Source organism: Ischnura elegans, chromosome 12 (assembly GCF_921293095.1).
Source record: "Ischnura elegans chromosome 12, ioIscEleg1.1, whole genome shotgun sequence".
Lineage (NCBI taxonomy): Eukaryota > Metazoa > Arthropoda > Insecta > Odonata > Coenagrionidae > Ischnura > Ischnura elegans.
In genome coordinates, this window is record NC_060257.1 from 55158413 (window position 1) to 55183350 (window position 24938).

A 24938-nucleotide genomic window follows, 5' to 3' on the forward strand; every position below is an offset into this window, starting at 1 on the left:
TTTTCCATTCTACTTGTCCCTTAGACGATTGTCTTCATCAGGCCATCTACCATATCACAGGATATGGCTAATTACGTTGTTCCGTCTTCTCACCATGGTTTATACGAGGCTTCTCTGCCCCTCCTACTCACAATAGGACTTCTTCATTTTCAACTCCCTTACCTCAAGCCCGATATGATATAGAACAGAGTAACAAAAAAGAATTCTAACTTTCTCTATAGTCCTCTCCTTGTTCCTTTTATATTAAGATTTTCCCTTTAACAAACCAAACGAAATGTTCAAGATTAAAGTTAAAAATCGAGGTTGGATAAAAAGTTGAAGATGGATGATTCGATCTCTTTTTCCTCCATTTTTCACTATTGAAACTCGATTTTCGATTTTCATCGAAATGGATTTTAATCAAAATCGATTGTTATCGAAATTAGTATTAATCCAAATTGATTAAAATGTAAATAGATTTTTATATGGATCGATTTTAATCAAAATCGATTTTTCCATCACTATGGTGGACGCACTCAGTGGCTTTCATCTTGTTTGATATACCTTTCCACCCATATTGTTCTCTTAGGCTAATTATTGCCATTCCTTTCCCTTATCTCAAGCCCGCTTACCCACTCTGTTCCCTACTCCTAGCGTATCCCTCCCATGAACCCTTCTCCGCCGCATTCCCTGATTTTACCCAACTAAAATCCCCCTGACTCTCGATGTTAAGATTTTACCAATCTGAGATGAAATAAAATGGTCAAAATCGAAGTAAAAAAATCGAGTTTGGATCCGAAACTCGAAGAATATGGTTCGATGTCGATTTTCTCGCTCTTTGACTGTTAAAACTCGATTTTCGATTTAAATCGTAATCGATTTTAACAGTCAAAGTTAAAATTAATTTCATCAATTGTGAAAAACTTTTAATCTAAATATATTTTTAATTAAATCGTTTCTAATCTGAATCGACTATGTTAACATCGATTATAATCGAAATCGGTTTTAATTGAAATCTATCATGATCGAAATCGATTATAATCGAAATATATTTTAACGTAAATCCATTTTTCCATACAACGGTGGACGCAATCGGTAGCTTTAAGCCTGTTTAACATACCTTTTTATCCATATTGTTCTCCCTGGCTAATTATTACCACCCCTTCCCCTTACCTCAAGTCCACTCTCCCCAATCTTACCGTATCCCTCCTGTGTAATTCCCCTAACCCCTTCTTTACCCATACTCTGCATCTTCCACAGTAAAACTCCACTGACTCTCGATATTAATATTTTCCAAACTGAGAGCAAACTAAATGGTCAAAATCGAAGTTAAAAAATTGAGTTTGGATCTGAAACTCGAACTAGAATCGATCTCTATTTCCTCGATCTTTGACCATTTTGATTTTCAATTTTAATCGCAATCGATGTTGATAGTCAAAATTATAATTAATTTCATCAATAGTTATTTTTTTAACCTAAAGAGATTTTAATCTATATCGATATTAATCGAAATTGATTCTTTTCTGAATCGATTTTAATCGTAATCGATTCTAATCTAAGTAGATATTCATTGACATCGATTTTAATCGAAATCTATATTTATCGAAATCGATTATCCATCACTACGGTGGACGCACTCGCTGGCTTTAAGCCTGTTTAACATACCTTTCCACCCATATTGTTCTCCCTGGCTAATTATTACCATCCCTTCCCCTTACCACACTCTCCCTACTCCTACCGTACCCCACCGTACCCCTTCTTTATAATTCCCCTTACCCCTTCTCCACCCCATACCCTCTGCTTCCACCCCACTAAACACTCCCCTGAATCGCCCCTACATTTCTCCCCTCCCACAACTACCACCCCACCTTATCACCCCACCCCCACCACCGAGTTCGCAGGGGTAAATCCATCCCCCCCTCCCATACGTACCCCTCCCCCAGACCCTTTCTCTCTTCCCCTCCTCCCGCAGGCCGCCTCCCGCACTGTCCCATCGATCCCCCAGTCCGTTGCCAGAGCTCCGTGCGGCAGGGACGAACGGGAGACTTAGGCCTGGACCGCCAGCTATATCTCTCTCTCTCTCTGGACTCCCCCTTATTCTGCAGCGGGGGTTTTTAGAGGGGGGAGGGGGTTGTGTGGGGCGGTGGTTCACATAAGGGGGGGGCGGCCTTCCACCACCCCCCTACCCCCTGCCGGTTCCACGGGAGGCGGCGGTTCTGGGTCCGGAGGGGGCACAGCGTTCGCTCCAGCTCCGCAGTCAGTGGCTGTCGGGATCTTCCGTGGGGAGGTTTTTAAAGGACGCGCATTTCGACGAGAGAATTTCTGCTAGCACCAACCGGCGACGGTCCCGTAAAAAAAAGAGAGCTTCCCTCGACTATTTCCGTTTTTTTTCCTCTTCGTTCAAATTTCTCAAATTTTTACGTGCGGGACAGTTTGATTCAGCCTAAATCGCGAGAGAGAGGGGAGTAGGGTGGGGGAGAAGAAAGGGGTGGTTGGAAGTATAGAGGAATGGGTCCAGTGTTTCCACCGCTGGAGGAAAGAGGAGCTGACGCCCCGGACGAGAAGGGTGTTTTCTCTCCGCCGAAACGCCCGTTTTTTTCTCTGGAGTCGCAGCATGGATCTTCGTTCCGCGAGCTTTTGCGTCCGCTGAAGGCCAGGATCATCGCGGATTAACGGGAGATCAAACGTATCACTGGAAGTAAATTCTTCTCGTGATTTCATCCGGGTAATCTCCATCGCTTCCCATGTTTAGATAAAGTCCTTTTCCATCGTATCATCGGCCCTGATGATGATGTAAAAGAAGATTTCATCGAAACGTCGGTAGCGATGGAGATTGAGGAGATCACCCAGATGAAATCTCGAGATGAATTTACCGCCATCTTTCGCCGGGAAAAAGTGAAGTCCTACAACAAAATATCACTGGTTCGCTCACGTAATGTATACCATATATTTCCTGAGTGTACCCTGATGCCTTCCTCTCCTGGACCCCTTTCCGGTGTTTGATCCCAGACGATGCTGCCCCTGCAGTCGACGCGAAAGCTCGGGAGAGGATGTTCCATACCGCGGCAACTCCAGAGAAACTGTACGTATAAAAGAATCGTAACCCTTCGTTGCTAAATGTACCAAGTATATCAGGAAATGAGTGTGGGCACGTAGGTCGTATGAGGAGCGGGAGAAGAATCCCTTACCTCGCGTACATCTTTGCCGGAGGGACTGAGAAATCCATCAATGAGGACGTCCGAGGCAAGATCTGGGAAAAGACGGGTTGGAAGTTTTTCGCCGGCTTTGGAGAAGAAGAAGATGTGCTGAAGGAGTCCCAGTGAAGACGTCGAGATGAAGATCAAGGAGCAGTGTCCAACAGAACGATACGGTAAGTCTTTTGAGTGCATGTGTGCGTTTGTGAGATCGGTTTGAGTGGTTTCTTTTTTATTTAACTATTCTGCATGAAGGGGAGGTATAGATGTAGGGTGAATGTGTGTATATGGTGGTGGTTTGGGGATGATCAAGAAGGGAAATAGGGTGGGAATTTAAACACATGTGTGCAGGAAAGTGGGATGAGGATTTCAGTATAGGCGAGAAGGATGTGGTGATATCGGTCGGATGGGTTCTGGAGAGTATGTGTGGGTGTGTGTAATATATATACGAATATGATGTATATATATATATACAATATATACCTATGCATATGTATATTGTATATATATATCACACACGCGTATATATATATATCCTTGTCGTGAACATGTGTGAGTGCATGAAAGATGATTGCTTGAGTGAGGGTACAGAGGTTCTCCTTCCCTACGAATATGACGCCTGCAGGGGGTTAAGAATGACAAAAAAGCGAGGGTTGGTTATCGGGGTAGATGGGAGTGGTAGTGGTGATGTGACTTCTCCAAGGGTTGCTGCATATGCTCCAGCTATGAGGTCGCCGGAGCCGGCCGGCCGGCTTGCTGGCTGGGCTACAGCCTTTTACTGCTTTGCCGGGCAAGCGCATTCTTGTCTGTGATACTGGGCATGCTGGGAATTCGAACTTTTAGTCAAGAATACACTGGACACTGAATGAGGATTCAATCAATTAGGACATCGATACTCAAGCTTTTTTTATCGTTTACTATAGGATATTACGATGGATATCGCCCCGAGATAGGGTAGTTTCGATAGATATAGAAAGGACACCAGGAAAAAGAATATCTAGGGACCGAAGGAACTATTATCGGAAAATAAGAAAAGGAAGGCCGCAGTATTCGATTTGAAGGATTATGTAATCATCAATATATGCATTGCCGCTGAGTAATTGATAAATCTTGCAGAGATAAGGCCGTTCCCTAAATAGAGATTACGCTCAGCAAATATTCATCCTCTTCCTCCCTGTAAGTCATCGCAATACCTTACATTCTCGCGATTTTTAACAGCATTTTTATTATTCTAACCTCCAAGAGTCATCTTACAAAAAAGTTCTCATTTTTCCCGTTCATCCTAAGACGCACAGCACTCTCTCAATTGGCTTATAGTAATCCATCTCCTATCAAACGGGCTAAATGTATTTTCTCAGCCTCGTAGTACATCTAAAAGTTTTTCTTTGATTCCTCGCTTTATTTTTTTGCTAAGTATTCTTCGTAAGTAACACGAATTTTGTATCCCGTGTCTAGCCATACGAACTCTACTCACCTTTCTTGCCTCCCATTTGGCTTATAAGTTTCCGTCCACACCCTTCCAATACATTTACACTGTTATTACCTAACCACGTACCTTAGTATGGATGAGAATTATCATACGCCTGCTTATGTCCGATTCGCCGACGAAAACTGTGGGATTGCATAAATGGAAAATACTGGCTCTCCACGTGCTATGCACATCCAGTGTATGCATCCACGGACTTCCATCGTCTATTCAACACCTATCCTTTATATCTTCAGCTATTCCCTCTAATAAACCGTGATTAGCACTGAGTAACTCCAATCACGTCTTCAGCATGTACCGGCATCTCACTCGACTATGCCTTGACACAAATCAAGATTTCACGAAACTGGCTCACCATCATATTCAGCTAATAAGAATCCCGGATATGAAAACTTAGAATATCAATGAACGAAAAACGACTCAGAGCGAGACTATGATAAATTAATTACGTAACCTATAAGATAAGACATAATATCCTGACTACTAATGTAAAAACCACTGGGCTATATTGTATTTCTGCTTTGAGTTTGAACTTGAGTTCAGTCACCCCTTCATCTTTGATTAGAGAAAAGAAAAATACTTGAGACTCAACACAGAAAATTAACACCGTATTTATTTTCGCTTTATTACGTAACTAACACAACCGTCTGTAATGACATATTGTGTGCTAACTCATACTGCAAGAGCCGCATGATGTTTTCCTCAAATTTACACAATCCAAAGAAAATGGAAGTGGATATAAAAATTTTCGTAATTACCTATCATCGTAGCAGACGTAATAATTTCTTCCCAAACCGTGGCTTACATCCAACGATCCCTCGCTAGAAGGGATAATGATGATCAACGGGGGAATTCCGGTTAAGTCATAGCTCAGCTCCACAGTCTAATCGTAGATATTTCTCTCCAGATTTGATATATTCACCGTTAGCATGCAATAAAGTCGGGCGGCGACTGTTTCATCTTGATTTCCACCTCGTGAGAGAAATATGCTACACCAAACTCAGCGTTAAAAAGCTTACATATCAGGTAACTAATGCCGCCTTTCAACAAGTCCACGGAAAACTATATTTACCCGGCATGGTTTGCAATCATGGCATCTTGTACGATTGTACCAACTCACTCACCCAGTGACTCATCACGAGGGCTGGTTTGGATAGGCTAAGGTAGAGCTCATCCCAGACTAAGCCACAGGTGAGCGACTGTCTTGAATTCGGAGTAGAAAAGACGGTTCTCTCTATTCCATCCATCACTTCGAGAACTTTTGGATGTTTAGATTCTCCTCCCTGGATTTCAACCCGGAACCTCAGTAGCCGAGAATCACGCGCTGTTAGACTACCACGCTCCCCATTCACTGCGGTATTACTGCAACTACTGAAATTTTTCTGTAATTACTGAAAATTTCCCGCATAGATGCTGGTAATGAGCAGTTACCGAGACGAACCCTAGGCAAGGTGCAAGCAGTGGCAAAGAATAGAATCATGTGATATGCGGAATGGATATGTGATCCAAATTTACATTTTTATCCACTTCTGAAAATTTCTTAAAAATTCTATCTATTCCATTTATCACCAATTCCATCATTTTTACTCCAATTTTTATCTATATCCATCTGTGACTATCCACATGTTTCTATGTCTACACAATTATGTTTACTTTATTCACATCCTAACCATTTCTCAGCCAAGATACACAATTTCTCTGAGTTGAATATACTTCGGAAAGGACGAAGTATGGGCCTGTGTACTTATAACAAAAATTCGTAGATTTTGTATACGGCAGAGGGCGGGGAAAGACAGGTGAACAGCCATAAGGGTGGGAAATCAGGCAAAAGCGTATGAGAAAGGGGTGAGAAGTAATCGGAGAAGTTCGGAATAAGAGAATTGTATGAGAGACGAAAGCATCCGAGTTCAATGACACTCATTACTCAGCACTGATACCACTTGCGTGTCTATTCAGATCATATGTAAGTTCTCCCTCAAGTCGGATGGGGAAGGACATAAAAATCTATCCAGCCACGAGACCATAAACGCTTCTATTTCCACCTCATACGGACTCAACCCACGATTTCGAATGCAAAAATGTGAGATATCTTCACGACTCGTCCGGATATTCGTGTCTATTAACGTGATTCATGCCACTCACTCAGTGATTTAACTCGTAGGCCGGTTTACTAGTCTAACTTCTAACCATAATGCTTTTGAAACCACAATAAGATCGACCGGAAAATCTTTCGTATCACTCGGAAATAACAATCGTGGTTTGCAGAGTCGTGAGGATAATTCTCCATCCGAAATATAGGTAGCAGTTTCAGCTCGAGTATTACACATCTTTAAACATCTTCGGGTGAAAACCGCAACAGTTCATATAGCAACATATATCATGAAATAACAAAAATTGCTACCAAGCATGAAATGTGAACAGGAATAAGATTATTGGAAAAATAATCACTGGACTTAACAAATTCCAAACAAACTGAAACATGTGCTGAGTATTTCCTAAGTCTCGCTGTAGCAAGATCATTCCTGCCCGCGAATATGGACACTGGATATTCGACGCTAACCCTATCTCGATCCATAGACTTCCCATATCAATGAGGCATAGTTATGCCATGACGATCGCAACGCCGCCGATATGGTACTAAAAACATCGCATAATTAATTGTACTTCCTCAGAAAAGGTTTATTGATTTAAATACATCCAAATTGTTCTCATATTCAACAGTTTCTCATACTCAAATTCTTCTCGTATAAGGTGAATTATATCTTTTCCTTAATACCCACTAAACAAAGCTTTTATTTAACAAATGATGTGAAACGCGCGATAGCCTAGATAAATCTCTGAGATACGTACAAACGGCGAAGGAAGGGTGGGAAACTATCCGTTAACATGCAGCGCCCCCTTTACGTCGAAAGTCCAGTATTTATATTCGCAGCTCGGCCATTGAACGTCTGAGGCGAATCGTCACGTGGTAACCGGCGGATAAGACGAGGAGAGGCGCTGAAGCCGCAAGGATGCGTCAAATGACAATTGCGCATGCGCTGTTGATCCGGCAGGAGGAGACGCCGTAAGTCCATAGATAGAAACGCCATTATCAGGGCTCCAATGCGGGAAAGAGGAAGTGATTTGCTAGCCGGCGTAAAAGAGCGGCGAATTCCGACACGGAAATAACCATAACGACCCATTTTGGGCGGAAATTTTATTTTTATTGAATGTGGCTCGTTTAAGATTAATTCACGAGGATTTTTTTTGTCCTGTAAAGGAAAAAGTATGGGCTCTTCAAGATCATTAATTATTACAACAGTTAAATGCTCGCGTGTTGATTCCTTGACCATTTATTTTTCTCGCATCGTCATAGAGAAAGTTGGAAGAAATGTTTGCCCCTATGGTTATTATATTGACCGAAGGAGAATATTAAAAACAGAATAATCGCGAATGAAACTCTTCAGTTAACGGTACGATCATTTCACAACTGCACGGCTTACTTCAAGAAATAGGCAGAATAAAAATATATAAATTTTGATGTCGAAATCACTTCAATGCTGAACCAATGCTCAAAATTCAGGTGCAAAATATGAAAACCACAGAATTGAGAAGTTTATTTTGTTATAAATGTCGGACAATGATTGAGCTACAAAATGAGGTTCAGGATTTCTTCGATTTATAAATACGAAATCGGCAAAAAAGTAAACGAAAGCGCGGATTGTTTCTAGTTCTAGGATTCCAAAGCTATGCGATCCTTTTATGTGCTTGGAGAAATAAGGAGTACTCCCTTTTATCCCAATATTTTTAAGGATACCTTCAGGCCCGTAACTCATTCGAACGTCAAGGGCTGTTACACCGTAATCCTTAGGAAGCGTTTCGTAAAGAATAGATTACATCATGCGGTAAACTTTCACGTCTCATATTTCTTCTTTACGTAATCAATGAACTCCTATATGACCGGAGCTATATTTCGCTGTGAAAAAGCAACGGTTGCCTATGCCTTCCCGAAATATGAGCTTGCCGGTGATTTGTGAATTCTTTAAAAATATATATTAATTTTATTCCGATCCAGATGCTTCCCATTTCAACGAAGCACAGTTATACTACATCGATAGCAAAGCCATCGATACGGTACTAAAAACATCGCACAATTAATTTTACATCCTCAGAAAAGGATAATAAAATTAAGGATATCCAAAAATACAAACCAAAGTTCCCGTTGTGCTGTACTCAGGCGATGCTTCAAACAAAAATCAAACTTCGCCGACTAATCGTGAATGAATTGGAGAACATTGAAGGATTTACATGGCAATGCTAGAATTCATTACGCGTTGTTCAGTCCTGCGAAGTGAAATAATCCGTTTCTCTGAAATTACCCAGTTTCACAATTATTCCACGGAGGATGTCATAAATTCATTTGAGGTGAGCGCAAATCTTTATCTATTTTTGCGCAAATGGGGCGTATAATTCACATATTCAAGGAAGCGACGTTAATTTTCATCGACCTCCAGTGTCTTTGTTCTTCATAAATAAAAGAAGATATCTGTTTGTTTGTCCGCTATGAGTTTCCATACGGCTGAACGGATTACAACCAAAGTTTGTACGTAGGTGCATATCATACTCTCAAAGCCCGTAGTGCTACGTCGTTTTATTTTTGACGCGATCCTTGCGTCGATTTATCTTTATAATTTGTTACATCACTTTATACAATTTCTGTGGTTGGACATCCTGCCGGGTAGGCACACCTCTTGATACGCTCAAAGGGAAACATTACATATAGGATTCTACACTTAATATAAATCCTATTGGTGCAAATCTTTTTGCAGGGGTATGCTTTCACACGACGTTTTTGATCTGCGCACGTACGGTCACGCATAATGATCAATGTCGTGGTGCGGGGCATAAGCCTATCCCGTGCGCAGTACACAGAAAACCTATTTTTTCATTGTTAGGTGTTACTTATGCATACCATCATCATACCTGCTATGTTCCGTTACCTAAAAATCATGCCATGTGACCATGAATTCCAAGTTCCAAGCTTCCCACTTCTTTGGGTTCTTCCTGAGCAACGTCGGGTGGCCTGCGTCGGGTACAGTATGAAAGTAAGCCGCGAGGACTTCAGACGGAAGTCACCAAAAAAGGTTTTAAGGTGGAAATTTTAGTTGAATCCGAGAAACACCGGTCGGCGTAACACAAAAACCTTAACCACTAGTTCACCACGCCCTAGTAAGACGTGCCTATTTGACTCGAAAATTCGGTCCCCCTTCTTCTCTTCTGGACGTTCAAGCGATCACGAAAGAGAGCATTCACCGATTTCCACCCTCCCCCCTCACGGTCTGCGGTCACGCTTCGGCACGAATTCGTGCTCGGAAGAGCGTGTAAGGGTATCACGTGATAGTGCGACTTCACCACCCTCGCCTGCGTGGCGTGCGATAAAACAGGAGCTGCCCAACGCACCGGGGAAAAAAGTACGAGGATATCCCCTCCGTTTTAATCATACGCTGAGAGAAGAGCGGTCCCCTAACCTGTGCCCAGCTCGATATTATCGAACGAAGCCATCCCACTCGAAGTACGAACCAAGGAGACCTAGTATAGGAGATCCCATTGCATCCTATAGAGGGTTGATTTCTGTAGTCAATCCGGTCTCTTTTCAATAAGTTTTCGAAAATGCCGGCGATACACTTTTTTTCCAATATTTTGCTGTATATCGGTTACCATTGCGAGGAAAAGCATTGAAAAATTATGAGTTCAATAAACATTTGTCGGACAGAAAGATTTCTGAAGCCGATTCGGTAACTTTATTGTAAAATGTCGAGCGTACATAATGTATAGAGCGAGGAATGTCATTGTGAAGCTCTGAATATGATAGATCACATCATCATGAATGTAAATTTTGGTTGAAAGCTCTGATTACAGCTTATTTATTCATGAAATTGTGATCGCTTCTCCCGTCACTGGCGACTTCGATAAATCCATTTTAATGCACGGTAGTTGAAAACACATCCAAACTTGCGTATCCTCTCACCTAATATTCGTGTTGCGTACATGGTTTTAAGGATTCATTTAATTTTCATATTCCCCGACACTTCCCTGATTTTAAGTCAGAACTTCTCAAAGTTCTCTGTCTTTATATCAATGTCAAAGGAGTCATGTATAGATAGGGATTTGATGGAACAATTTAGTAAGTTGCATTACGATATTAACCCAAGCAGTAGTGGAAGAAAGGTAACCGTATAGAAGAGGCTCAATTCCATCCCATAGAAGGCTGATTTCTGTTGCCACTCCGGTCGCATTTTAATCAGTTTTCAAAAATGTCCGCGGCGCGGTGATGAGTGCAATGCGATCCATTTTTTCCAAACATTTTCAGCATAATCTTTGTCACTGTGAGAATTAGCACTGAAAAGAAATGAATTTGATACATTAAATCATCATGTGTATAAAATTCGGTCAATACCCCTAATTTTACCTAATTACCCCGTGAAACTCGGATCAATTTTATCGTCAGCGACGCGAGTGGCGGCTTTTGTAAACCAATTTAAATGCGAGGTGGGTGACAATACATTTAGAGCACGATTTGAGGATCCTCTTTTGTAATATTTCTGAGTGGTAGTGTCAGGAATAAAATCAAGTAGCGTCAAGTCAGCACTAATATAATACGCCCATCCAGGGCGACACTATAACGCCCGCCTAGCAGCTCAAACGCAGCAGCACCAATGATGTTCATTCACGATTTTCATCTTTCCGCTATGCCTATGGAGTTTTTCCCTCACAGGTACGAAACCTGGTTCTCACTACGGTTGACAGCCAATGGCGAACGAAATGTCTAAATCGTAATTACACGAATCAAAGATACCCAAACCACAAATTAGTACGCCAATATGAGATAGTATGCCATGTTAAAATAATCATTCCAAGAGGAAAAAATGAAAAAATCTTGATCACCATAATCCTTTAAAATACATCTCAAATAGCAGTATTAGACATCACTGATACTCCCGTTTCTTCTCGCTACACCAATATCACTAGAAGAATTAGCATGAAATACTTGGTCAAGTTATTGATACCATTGTTTTGATAGCTTCATAATCTTCGTATTCGTTAACAGGCGTGTTGTCATTATAATTATATGGTTTCTCTATTTCCCAATGAAATCAGCGACATCAGTGTGATAGCCAGGCAAAATTCCGTGGTAACTTTTGTTATTCGAAGCTATTTTCGCGCGACGTACAACGGAAATGTCGTCTGAAGCAAAATGTGCAAAGGTTTCTAAATTTGACCACATTTATGCACCCATAATACTTCCCAGACCGTAACGGATAAATATTTGATACACGCATCGCTCACATGATGTGATGATGCGTCGCTAAAGGATAATATTTCGATGTGCAACGATGCTATATCCGTGACCTAAAATCAATCTGTAGCACGCATCTCTTTGGAATTGGCTAATACATATTTATAATGCCCGCCCGGAGCTAAAAAAAAAAGGGCCTTTTTTTGGGAAGGACAAAACAGTAACGATCGTCGAAGATAAAAGAAACACATTAGATAGCAGGTAAAAACTACAAATCATGCCAAAATGGGTCTAACAAAGAGAGAATTGCACCCACAAAACATCCCGTTTCGTACCTATGAAAATATTTTCAACTTCTTCACCTATTTTCGGGAAGGGCAAAACAATACCGATCGGCGAGGGTAAAAAAAACCCATGGAGTAGCAGATAAAAACAACGAGTACGAAAATAAACTTTGGTATTCACACCAGTCGGGTCGATATCCCGATCAGGGATATTGCGTATTTATGGTAGATATCCGGAAGAGGAAGCAGGATTCACGGGGAAAGGACAAAATTAGTCCGCGGAGCAGGAAACGGCAGAGATATCGGCGTACGTATTTTGAAACTTGCCGAGTTATTGAGGTCGAGGATGATATGCAACTTTTCTCGCGATGAATGTGGACGGAGCACCCGTTTTGCACCGCCCCCCCCTGACCAGTTCGGACCAGCTGCCTCCACGCCCACGGCTCACCCTTCCTTCCCGCTACATTCACCCTTAGGTACCCCTCATACGGCCCCTCCGCGCGAGCCCGTTAAATATCCCCCTGACCCCTTCTTACCTCTCCCAATAACTTTCCCCTCTCACTCGAATTTACATATTACACCCCATGGAAGATTGGCAGGGGGTGATAGGACACGTGATTAAAAAAGCAAAATTGATACGGCACGGCATGAATCGAAATGACGGGTGATCCCTCGGACTGGCCGATAGATTCACTATAACGAGGGAGACCGAATTGAATCGGGACCGCATATTCCAAAACAGGATTTCTCGATAATCCGGACTGCCGCCGAAAGGGAAAAATTCTAGTTTTTTAATACCTAATTATTATTGTTTTCTGGACTATCAGAAAAGATATTTTCAAATTTAAACACTAATTACGGACAAAATGAACAGTGCTAAAAAATGCATTATTTTCATTTCACCGAAAATCAGGTACGATCATGGAAGTGAATTATGATGGCTTTCTTCCTGAACATGACGAAATACTTGACTTTGGAAGCATTTGTGCTAAACAATATTGCTGCCTATTGATTGATAAAGCCCAAAAACTCTTCCAAAAACTTCAAAGTTCTAACCTCCATACTGCACATTCAGAACAGCTTCATACATAGCATCACCACCGGCGATAATTACATTCAACGCGGAAGAATACAACTTAATAGTAGAGCAGAGCTAAGTCATCCTATAAAATGAATCCAACGAGTAAATACAACCGTGTTTCAAAATCGTCGGTGAGGGGTTATATAAATGAACGCGTGAGTCAAATAGATACATAATTAACACTTCTGGGGAGATCTGGGGATTTCGCCATGATTACAGTCAATTTGTCAACTAAACTATGAAACTAAAGTAATTAACAAGCAAAACTTTGGCTACACTTACCGTATTTATCGGTTATGACATAGAATTGGAGGATATACTGTTGTGTGTACAAGATTAGATGTTAGTGTGTACAAATCATTACAAGTCGTGTCCAACACTCGTTAGAGCCATCAAGTCGATAATGATATTAACATGTGCACCAGTTCAAAGTCCGACTGAGCCATATCTGAGTGATAAAGGCAAGGTGAGTGGACAACGTGTAAGGACATATTTCACATTATCTCGAAAGTACGATGCGATAAAAATCATTAACACTGACGACTGCGGAAATATCATCCTTGGAAAGTATGTATCTTCCACGAATCACAATTGCAAAGCATAGAAGCATAGAAAAATTAAGCATAGAAGAATGATGCTTGAAATTAGCCGCATATGGAAACTTTACAGGAAAGAGAAACAGAGAAAGACTACGTTTACAGTTACTGAGGCTGTTAATGTAGTACGCATGAAGAAAAGGCTATGCTTATATCAAAGATATAATTAGATAAACTTCAGTTTCCGCAAATCTATCAACAAATTGAGCAATGAAGAAGAAGAATGCCCTTGCGTAGCATATATTTTACCTGTCCCGCAGTGTGCTCAGGATGCAAAGTGCAGTCATTCAAGGCAAATCATTTACATATGATTGATTCGAAATTGACAGTGACTAAAAAGTTATCTCAACCCTTAAAACATCCCAAGCTTTGTAACGTTAAGTTCTCTCCCTCGCATTACCCAAACGCAACAATCAATCCTAGTCTCTTTATTTATGAATCTATAAATAAGTATCGAGATTCTATTCGAGTGCATCCTAGCCTATCTCTCCTCATCCAATACCATCCACCCCTTGCGCTTGAAAAATATATATCACAGCAAACTAACGTTATGGTAAAATATTATTCCTCATCACTGGTCGACAATCCTGAGATTGTCTGAGGTTTCAGGCGAGATGGAGTGGAAACGTGACATAATGAAAATGAAAAGGCAGGAGCAATTTCCACAATTTTACATTTATTTATACGACCGGTTTCGCTTTTCAGAATCATCAGGTGCTGAAAATGCCTGATGATGCTGAAAAACGAAACCGGTCGTATCAATAAATGTAAAATTGTGGAAATTGCTCCTGCTTTTTCATTTTCATCATGAAATTGGTTTGAAGCAGCTCTCGACTCAATTCTCCTATAAGCTAATCTTTTCTTATTTACATATTTTTTCGATCTATCCATGAAATTTCATGGCTCATTCAAAAATCTACAAACCGCGCATTTTTGAAACATATTCTAGTTTTACACGAAATCTCAACAATGAAAGAAACAGCAATTCACTGAATAACATCACCATCCATAACTTAACAGCCTTGTATGACGAACCATTCTCTACGATCTTCCATTCAGTTTCTTTTCTTGCTTTTTACCTTCATCTCATGACTCCCACTGACTTCAAGTCTTCCTCTGGATCCTGTAATCATCTCTTTCACGGTCTAACTCTCTTTCTTACCCCTTTCAGTTTGCATTTTCAGAGTACTGGAATCCCATGGTTTTTATAGTATGTCCCTTCATTCGCTCTCTTCCAAGTTAGTTCCTACATTCTCCTCGGGCTATTTTTCCGTGGGCCATTCTTCAACTGCCTCAATTAATTATCCCTATGTCTTCCTCGAGGGTTTTTTCCTTCCATTTTTTTCTTCATAATATTTCTAACGTAACCACTGTACCCGCTAACACCGGTTCCATCCACCGGATCGTTCTTTGGCGAATTATGCTCGACAGTTTCCTTACATTTTCCATTCTCTGGAGGCATCAATGTTTCTCATCCTCATCATTATCACTGGTCAACAATCCTAGGATTGGTTTGACGCAGCTCTCCACTCTATTCTCCTATCAGCTAATCTTTTCACACCTACGTATGTCTTTTTTTTCACATCTTTCTTTACTTGTTCCATATATTTTGTTCGAGGTCTTCCTTTTCCATTCTTGCCTTCCACTTGTCCTTCGACGATTGTCTTCATCAGGCCATCATGTCTCAAGATGTGGCCTATAAGGTTGTTCCGTCTTCTTATTAAGGTTTTCATGAGGCTTCTCTTCTCTCCTACCCTTCTGAGGACTTCCTCGTTACTAACTCGGTCGATCCATTTGATGCTCATCATTCTTCTGTAGCACCACATTTCAAAGGCCTCTATCCTTGCTTTCTCCGCTGCGGTCATTGTCCATGCCTCACTTCCGTATAGGAGCATACTTCAGATGTAGGTTCTTATAAATTGTTTCTTTACTTCCATATTTAAGTTTCCCGCTGTAAGCAGGTCTCTCTTTTGGTGGAATGCCCTCTTCGCCTGGGCTATTCTGCTGATAATTTCTTTCTTGCTTCTCCCGTCACTAGTTATCTTGCTTCCCAAATAACAGAATTCATCCACCTCTATCAGTTTTTGCCTCCCTATTTTAATATCCGTCCATTTGATCTCCAGCATCCAATGTCAGCACCCAGTTCTCGAAAGCTGCAACACTTTTCTCATCAAATTTTCCAATTGTCCATGTTTCTGATTCTAAGGGTGCCATTACCATCGTACCTTATCGGTAGAACGTCTTATCTTAGTACTTCTGCACACTTTGGATTATTATATTAATACTGTTCCTAAAGGACTTGTTCGAGGAGGAAATATTATTTTTAAATAAAAAAACATGTCTTTTCCCCTTCTCTCACAATATTTCGTCCTCTTTCCCACTCAGGATTCTGAATTTTATTTCCTTCATCCAATTCCCACGTAAAATTTCTATTCATTCATCTTACTCACGCAACACAAACCTTTCATTCAACGATTTATCTTCTGCAGGTATCTCGCTATTTCCTACATCCCAAGAGAAGGATCTATAGAATCAACCTTGCGCCATTGACGCAGAAAATTTCTTCTATCCCATTTCGTCATTCACTCTCTTGGAAATTCAAAAAAATATATGCATCTCTCCACTCGTAAACATTTACACTTCATATAACTCGTGTGTTCATCCGAGAAAATTTCAGGTACGTATGATATAGTAGATTGAGTAAATATTCCAGTTTTATCGAAAACATTGAACGATATCTTCTAAAAATATTCCGTTTACACATAATCGGGTTCCGCATGTGGTTTGATAATGACCAGAGCAAAGGTCAACCCACCAAGAGGGACTCGGTTCAAACCAAGATGAAGGCTACATGGGGGTCAGCTATCGATTCTCATAAGGCAATCTTCTGGCTTTTATAATCTTCGTAAAAAATCTCTCTATATCCCTCTCTTATTATGGTTGAACGAATTATTTAGCATAGGGTAACATGTAGCTTCACTTATCAACAAATTCTTCGGGTTGAAACAATTAATGATAGACAAACATCTTCAATAATGTGAGAAGATTCCTCCTCTATTACTGCTAACACGGCCCTTATATCCTCATAATCAAGTCATAATGGAAACATGACACAACGTAATGATGGAGGGAAAACGAAGAGTATATTAATTATGGAATTTACGCTTTTTACTGACCCAATACAAGAAATTTGATTACGATTCACAAACAGGGTAGGCATCGAGTTGAAATTCATGCTGTTCTCAAAAATATTTTCCTCTCACACCAGAAAACTCCTCAAACCTGTAACAACTCAATGGATTTAAATCCTCCTGTTATTTGAATTTAAATCGAAGAAATCCCATTGTATTAGTAATTAGGACAACGTATAAGGTAAGATTTTATGGTTAAAATTTTTCTAAATATTCAATTCATGCAATGAATGACTATTGCGGCAACGCGAGGGAAACAGCTATAATCGCACCTCAAAGATTCGCTATTCGGTTCTACGTAACCTCCTATTTTCCTGAGCCCTTAATCGTAATTTTGGGGGGTTAGCAAAATGCATAAACATAACTACATTTAACTAAATACATCCACGGTTCAACATTAGAATTTGTAACACGATTCTAAAAATACAAGTTTCTGCAATGGATGCCTTTTGCGAAAACGTGAGGGAAAAGGCCATTACCGAGACTCAAGAGATTCTCAAGTTCCGTTTTTCCGAGCCTGCGGTCGTAATTTTGTGAGTGTAGTAAAAGTGCCGTGTAAATACACCCATTTTTCAACATCAATAGTTGCAGCAATGGTTCTAAAAATTCAAGTTCATGCGATTTATGGCTTTTGCGACAACGCCAGGAAAACAGCCACGGTCGCACCTAAGATATTCGCTGTTTCCGATTTTCCCGAGCCTGTGGTCGTAATTTAGTATGTAAAGGAAAATACATAGACCCAAATGAATATTTTTTCAGTATCACTGGTTGTAATAATTGTTCTAAAAATTCAAGTACATGTCATGGATTTTTATTGCAAAAACGCGAGGGAATCAGTCTCGATCGCGTCTCAGAGATTCGATAGTTCCGTTTTTACGAGCATTTAGTCGTTATTTTGTGGGTATAGTAAAATACATAACCTAAACTAAATTTACCAAAGTTCATATTTCAGCATCAATATTTGTACCATTGTTCTGTAAATACATGATACAAGCCTATTGCGACAATGTGAGGGAAACGATCGAGACTCAGAAATCCGCTAGTTCCGTTTTTTCCGAGCCTTGCCCGCACAAAAATCGCCCAGTGCCTCAACTTCCTGGCGAGAATGACTCGTAGGGAGATCGTCCACCCCTTCTTTTGCCATTTCCCCCACCACCCAGCCCTATTCCCCATTGGTCCCCTCGCTCTCCGCAGTGGAAGGACGTCCAGGTTGCCTCCCACTTCCTCAACCACCCCCCTCCACCCTCAACGAACCCACCCCTCGGCCCACCCCACACCCACCGTCACATATCGTGACTATCGCGAGGAGCACACAGTCCAGACGTCCAGGTTACTTCCTCCCAACTCCCAACTCCCCGACCCCATCCCCCTCCCAATCTAACAACCCCCCCTCAAACCCCTTCCCTACTTTGCACCCCCGTCTTTCCCCCCCCCCCCACCCACCCCCGCACTGCCTCTCCGTCGCCGCCGTCAGACACACCGTGGAGAATACAGTTCGACCTACTCCTCCCGACGCGAAGGACGCCGCGGCCCACGCAGTCCGGTTAATCGAGAGTCCCCCATTTCGGAATAAGCGGGTCCGGCCCGACTCGACTCGGTCTTCCTCGTTATAGTGGGCGGTGAGGACGACCCGTCGAACTTCCTTGGATCGGTCAGTACTGTCTCCATGAACGTATCGGACAGATCGAGCGATCGCCCGTGCTTTCGATGCATGTCGTGCCAATTCTGCTTCTGCCAGTAACGGTGGATGAAAGTGCGAATGTGGATTGAAGACTTTGACGGAGTAGTCGGTTCGTGAGAGGAGTTATGGGACACGCGGATTTTCGTTCGAGTTCAGAAGTGTGACGATTGTGTGGGATTAAATCGAACAACCAGTGACAGAACAGAGGCTGCAACGAAAAGGCATTAGCCTTTATAATATATACACTACATTCAGAAATATATTCGATTAACACTCGCTTATTTAAGGACAAGGTGGTTTTCCCCAATCGTAACCATCTTAACGATGTGCAACACGCTCCTGCGGCGATTCGACCTATCGAAGTACGGCTGCGTATTTCGTCGAGGCAGTCCTTAGTCGATCGAAGCGCTGCCACGCGGGAGAGACGCGAACCTCCGTGGAACCAGCCACGAGGCTCCTGGGTCGGTTGTGTGAACTGCAAGAGTGTGATTCTTGGGGATAGAGGAAGTTTAAAGGTGGACTTGGGAGTGACTAAGGATGATGGATCATAAGACTGAACCCGGCATGGGAAATATTTGTTTTCTCCCTCCGGTAGACGTCAGCAGTATGGTGGTGTGATCATCTCGGGTACAGCTCAGTCGCGGGACGTGTTCACAACGTAAGGTGACTTTATTTTAAGAAGAATTCGAGGCAGAAGTACGATGGCCAAGATCCTTGTCGTGTCCGGAGCCTTTTGATGACCATTTGAGACAAGATTACGGGTGAGAGTGCTTCCATTACTGTGTTACTTGTGCCGTCCAAGAACTAACACGTTTATTCCTGCCCCTTATTCCCTACCCATGTGAAAGGCGAACCCACAATCGTTTTATATTTCCCCAGTAAGTTACATTCTCGTGAGTCGAGATGGTTGCTACTTGGATGAGCAACGTGATCTCCGCCCAGTGCCAGCTGGCGAGCGATCGATAACGGAGGACAAGATATGTTCGACTAGATACAAGTGGGAACTCCTCGAGAGTAGGATGATCGTCTGCACGAAAGCGTTGCGGCTATACATTTGCAGGATATCAGTGCGCATATGGAAGTGATAAACAAAACGAGAGATGTATAACGCTTATTTCTATTGATTTATTGAGTCGCTATAAACAAAAATATCATCACCTGATAGTTATGATTCCGAGTTAAATTGACAAGATACCTTTTATGGCATTGTGTCCCAAAGTTAAGCTTGCGTTAAGTATCGATACCTTTCATGCGATCTAGGAAACAAAAATTGTTGTTACTTTTATAGCGACCTATCACTGATTCTTTTCGATCATCTAAGAACCTATTTCATTGAGTTCCAGCCATCAATATGTTTGAGTAAAATCAAAGATTTAAGAATCCTGGAAGGCTTATATAAAGGGAGAGAGCTGAAGCGTGTCTCTGAGGAACAAAATTATGGATGTGCAGCAAAAATTTCGTCGCTAAAAACTTAAAAACGGGAGTAAAAATCTTCTTTTATTACAGGAACGGAAGCGACACAGGCGTAATCCCTTTGTGGTTTACCCTACCTCTTGAGCTATCTAACATAGAATACGTGAAACATATGGGCAATTGAGCTGTACGTTGTTTTAATGAAGACGGTAAGGACATTATACCGCTACATGGATCCAAACATTCTTCAAACATATGCTTATTTTAAATCACCACGTAAGCAGAAATCCGCAGAGAAAATGTAAGATATTTCACTTCTACCATCACAGAAGTACAAAAATTTCTAAACATTTTCATCATAGCTCATGAATTACAGAAAATATTGGAAATGACACAAATAACTTGTGGTTGAGATAGGAACCAGTCCCGTTTGTAAAAATTACCATATTGAAATCAATTTCAGGATATTTTATTTGAGGAAATTGATAATAATTTATTTTATACTCATAATGATTGATTCAACGAATTGATTGCAATATATTGATCACAAATAAAATAGTGTAGTTTGCCAACCATTCCGGTAACTCTTTTCACTTCAAATTTGAGAAGTTTTTCTTTTAACTACAATTGCAACTTCTACGTGAAACAGGAGAGCTGCCGTCTGTCATTGCATTTAGCAACCGTTATCTTATGAGGCGAGTTTCATGCACATTTAATAAATGAACCTGGAGAAAATTCATATTCATGGTAGGTAGAATGCGCAAAAATAAGTAATATTATCCGGATGCTCGATACAATGACGTGATTTCACAAATGAAACAGTGGATGTGTATCGATATTGCAAGTCATCCTTTTAACTTAAAATCCACTCGTTCTTCGATTGCATTATACTAAAACTTTTTCGGCGAAAGATAGGAAAGTATTAAACCATCACAAGGTTGACGTCTGTGCTTGAAATGACCAGTCGTTAAGCCGGTTGGCGTAATCCATGTACACGTATATGTGTGTTATAGAGAGATGAGTCAAAACGGATGGTAGGTAGGTTCTTAATATACGGTGAAGTGAGGAGAGAGACTTCATCCAGCCAATGGCTTTTCAGTCCTCGACCCAACCTCGAGTTTTGAGGAAACGCCGCGAAGTCACGCACCCCGCATAACATCTCAGCAATTGGACTGCATTCCTCCACGGCGTCTTGAACTCGAGCTCAGAATGCCGATACGTAAGTGCCGCTCGCCGTCGAGAAGATGGCAAGTTTGGTCTTTAAAAAATTCTGTCACGGTCGGGCTGATTTATTCCGCATTTGAGTACCTTATTTTCACACTGACGCCCTTACCGAGGACTAGAATTAAGCAAATACTCTTGATAACTAATCGAAAGAACACGAATATATATTGGATGTTTTCAAAGAAAATAGCGATTTTCAGCTCTAGGGCATATCGAACTTGAAAGATAATAAAAGAATTTTACAACACGAAACTTGGAGATCATTTTATAAAAGAATTACTTTTCTACCGTTCAGTTTTTCATGGAAAGTTGTGGTTAGTAAAATTATGGTAAGAGTAGTTTGACTTATAACAATAGTCATTATAAAGCTCCAACACCTGGTTAACACCCGTAAAATATGTCACCGCGTACCAGAACCAAACATATGCTCGATCACCAATCGAAGGAATACGAATGTATATTCGATGTTATCAGAGAAAATTAGGTGACATACGAAGCGATTATCAGCTCTACGGCAAATTCGCAGACTTGGGAGATAAATAAAACTTTTAACAACACGAAACATGGCTTTTTCAGGAGAATATTTTACGGTAGAATCAATACCCTATCATTCAGTTATTCATTGAAAATTGTAGTTAGTTACTTGAGTACTAACTGTCATTTAACTAATTGTCATTTTTAAGTGCCAATAATTCCTTTAAAATTTTACCACAGTCCATGAATTACATTTATTGATTTGATTTATTATTAATTTATATAATTATTAATTTGACACCCATTAATTGTCTTTATGATAGGAAATTGTTCCGGCAACATCTATTTATCAAAATTTACGAATTGGAACAAACTCAGGACATTTTATTTGATAAAATCAATCGGAATTCCATTTATTCTGAAAACAACATAAACAACCGCAAATAACATCACAGAGTTTCAATAATATTCTACAGATTGCGTTATTGCAAATAAGAGATATAGTGATTCGAATGAACGTCGTATAATCAAATGTACTAATCCCTGGAATCGAAAAACAAGGAAGGTTAGGCATCACTACGTAGAAGTAAATAGTAAATAAACTGTAAATGAGCGTCAAAAATAAATATTCGACATATTTACGTTCCCTAGTAACCATACCCATATTCCCATTGATTTTTTGTATCCAAAACGGCGTTCTCAGTCCCAGTGTTTTGGTATCGATTAGTCGAACAAAAATAGCTCGGATGGGTGCGAGAATCGATCCCGGATATTCTGGATTGCGGCCGAGGAAAACCACCGACTTCATCTAAATGTGGAAGTTTCATCGGCGATTGTAGTCGGATTATTTCAAGCGTAGAGGAATCGACTTTTAACTCAATTCCAGTAAAAGGGAATGAAAATCGAAAAATATGGAAACGGAATACGATTTAAAAGACACTTCCAGCAAAAATTAGGCTTTTACTCGATGCATTTGTTCAGCAAATACAGCAATAACGTGAAAAAAAGTTCATTAAACTTTTAATGCATCCGGGAAATATTGACCAATAACATAAATTTGATTTACCGCTTCATTTGAGTAAATTATTTTAGCTTCGTGAGATGTGTATTCAACCTCACCAAACAATTGTTGCTCGACGTAACAATGACTAAGAAAACTTATGCTAAAGCACAAGTGAATCGGTTTAGATTTAAATGAGTCACCACACCAGGAAGATATTAACATTTCACAATTTTTCCAAATATATCCATCAGGAAGGCCCTTATTATACGCGGTATGTCCTCAAGAGTCAAATAAAAGTTCTGAGGATTCCAATACGCTGGCGGAAGGGAAAAAAAGTATTTCACTGAAATAAATCCATTCACACGACTACAAACTGATAAATTATGTATTAAAACATATAACTTTGAATAATTATCCGAAATCTTCTTACACTAAGACTATACTCTAGCTCTCCAAGCGATGGCAGACAGTAGGAAATATAACTACAGATAGTCGGAAAGAAACCAAGATAGCGGATATAATATACTTAAGAAAACTTGTGGTAAAACAACATTGAATAGAGATTCAAAATAAAATATAATACTGGAGTGTGAATAGAATTTAAAATATAACTTATTGACCACTTTGTTATTATATTTTTTGTAGTTTATCTAGAGGTTTGGCCGACAAAATTATAGTAGATATAGTCTCGGTACAGTATATAGAGCCCCAATGTATAATTACTTTCAGAGGCCAATGAGTTAGTTACAAGAAATATTTAAATATTTTGAAATTTAAGAATACAATTATAATATATTCGTTGCTTTTAACTACGCTGCTTTTACTCAGTTTCTCTGCAATTCAGGAGGTATTTTTTTATTGGTAATTGATAATTTTGGTAATGAGTTGTAAAATTATAAGTAGCTATTACTGTCAGATAGCAATGAGTAGGTAAATCAAAAGTCATAGTAACATTTTCTTTATATAACTATTGGTACTGTAATGTTGACTGTTACTCAGTTACTCCGCAACAGAGTCGATAAATTTGGCAAACAATTATAAAATGATAAATAACAATTAATTTCGGAGACCAATGACTGAGACCAGTACCAATAGTTATAAAAGTAGAAGTTTCATATTTTGAAATTTGATGGTTATTTTGAAAATATAATGGACGCAACTCAGTCGGTATATCTTGATTGGTACTTTTGGCAAAAAATCGTAAAATGTTAAGTAACGAATACTCTCAGAGAGCGAGCAATGATTATGCATCGTTCAGATTACGATTGTTCCAGCAATCGTTAGAACTATCGTGCATTCACACAACGATGGTTAAAATCTGTACTGCCATCTGGTGCTGATATCTAAATTGAATGAGAAATTGACAGTTAGCTGTTGAGGTATGCAGGATCAAGATAATACTGTGTTCAACGTGTATTTAACGAATATTTTTTGCCGCTCATATTCTTCCTTGCTTGGACAAATTCATGAAAAAATAGAGCGATGGGAGCTTTACGAACTTTTTGTGTTTGTCTCGTCGCTTCCTCTTCTGTTCTCCCAGCGCCTAACCATCGTAAAGTGGCAACATTCGGAACTACGTTATCTATTGTTAGGACATGCATTCACACGGCTAGTTCGGCCAACTATCGTTACGACGATCGCTCGCACAATCGTAATCTCAACGAGGCATAACAATTACATTTTGCGAAAACGAACGATTAAATTATAATGTAAACTTTAGCGCTAACTCAATTACTTTTCTTAAGGTACTTTGCTACTATAGTCGCTAATTTCTTCCGTAAACTGGCCTAGAGGAGGCATGGGTCTCCGACATTCTGATCCCTCCCCCTCTCCCCCGGGATGCAGGACTGGGTGCGGGGAAAGAGAGGTGAGGACTAGAATGCGCAGCGGCAGACGCGGCGTTAAAAGGAGGTGCCGAGGGAGAGGAAGCGGGAGCCGCGCCGGGTGCCGGGGCAAGGGGTGTCGTATTCCAAATGGCACCCAGAGGCGGCGGCAGGCACGCCCCGACGCACGGTCGGGCGTGGCGGAAGCACTCTGGTGGGGGCGGTGATACAAG

General features: G+C 40.6%; 1 long non-coding RNA gene across 2 annotated transcripts in view; it reads left to right on the forward strand.

Annotated features, from left to right (window-relative positions):
• The first annotated feature begins 2159 nt into the window (after positions 1-2159).
• The window catches only part of LOC124169163, a 71397-nt gene continuing 48618 nt past the window's right edge, over positions 2160-24938 (forward strand). Inside the window, exon 1 of one of the 2 annotated variants that reach the window (XR_006867042.1) lies at positions 2160-3349. This is a non-coding gene — a long non-coding RNA (uncharacterized LOC124169163). Of the gene's footprint in view, positions 3350-18990; positions 19530-24938 lie in introns of those variants that run through there. The other variant, XR_006867043.1, reaches the window with a different exon arrangement.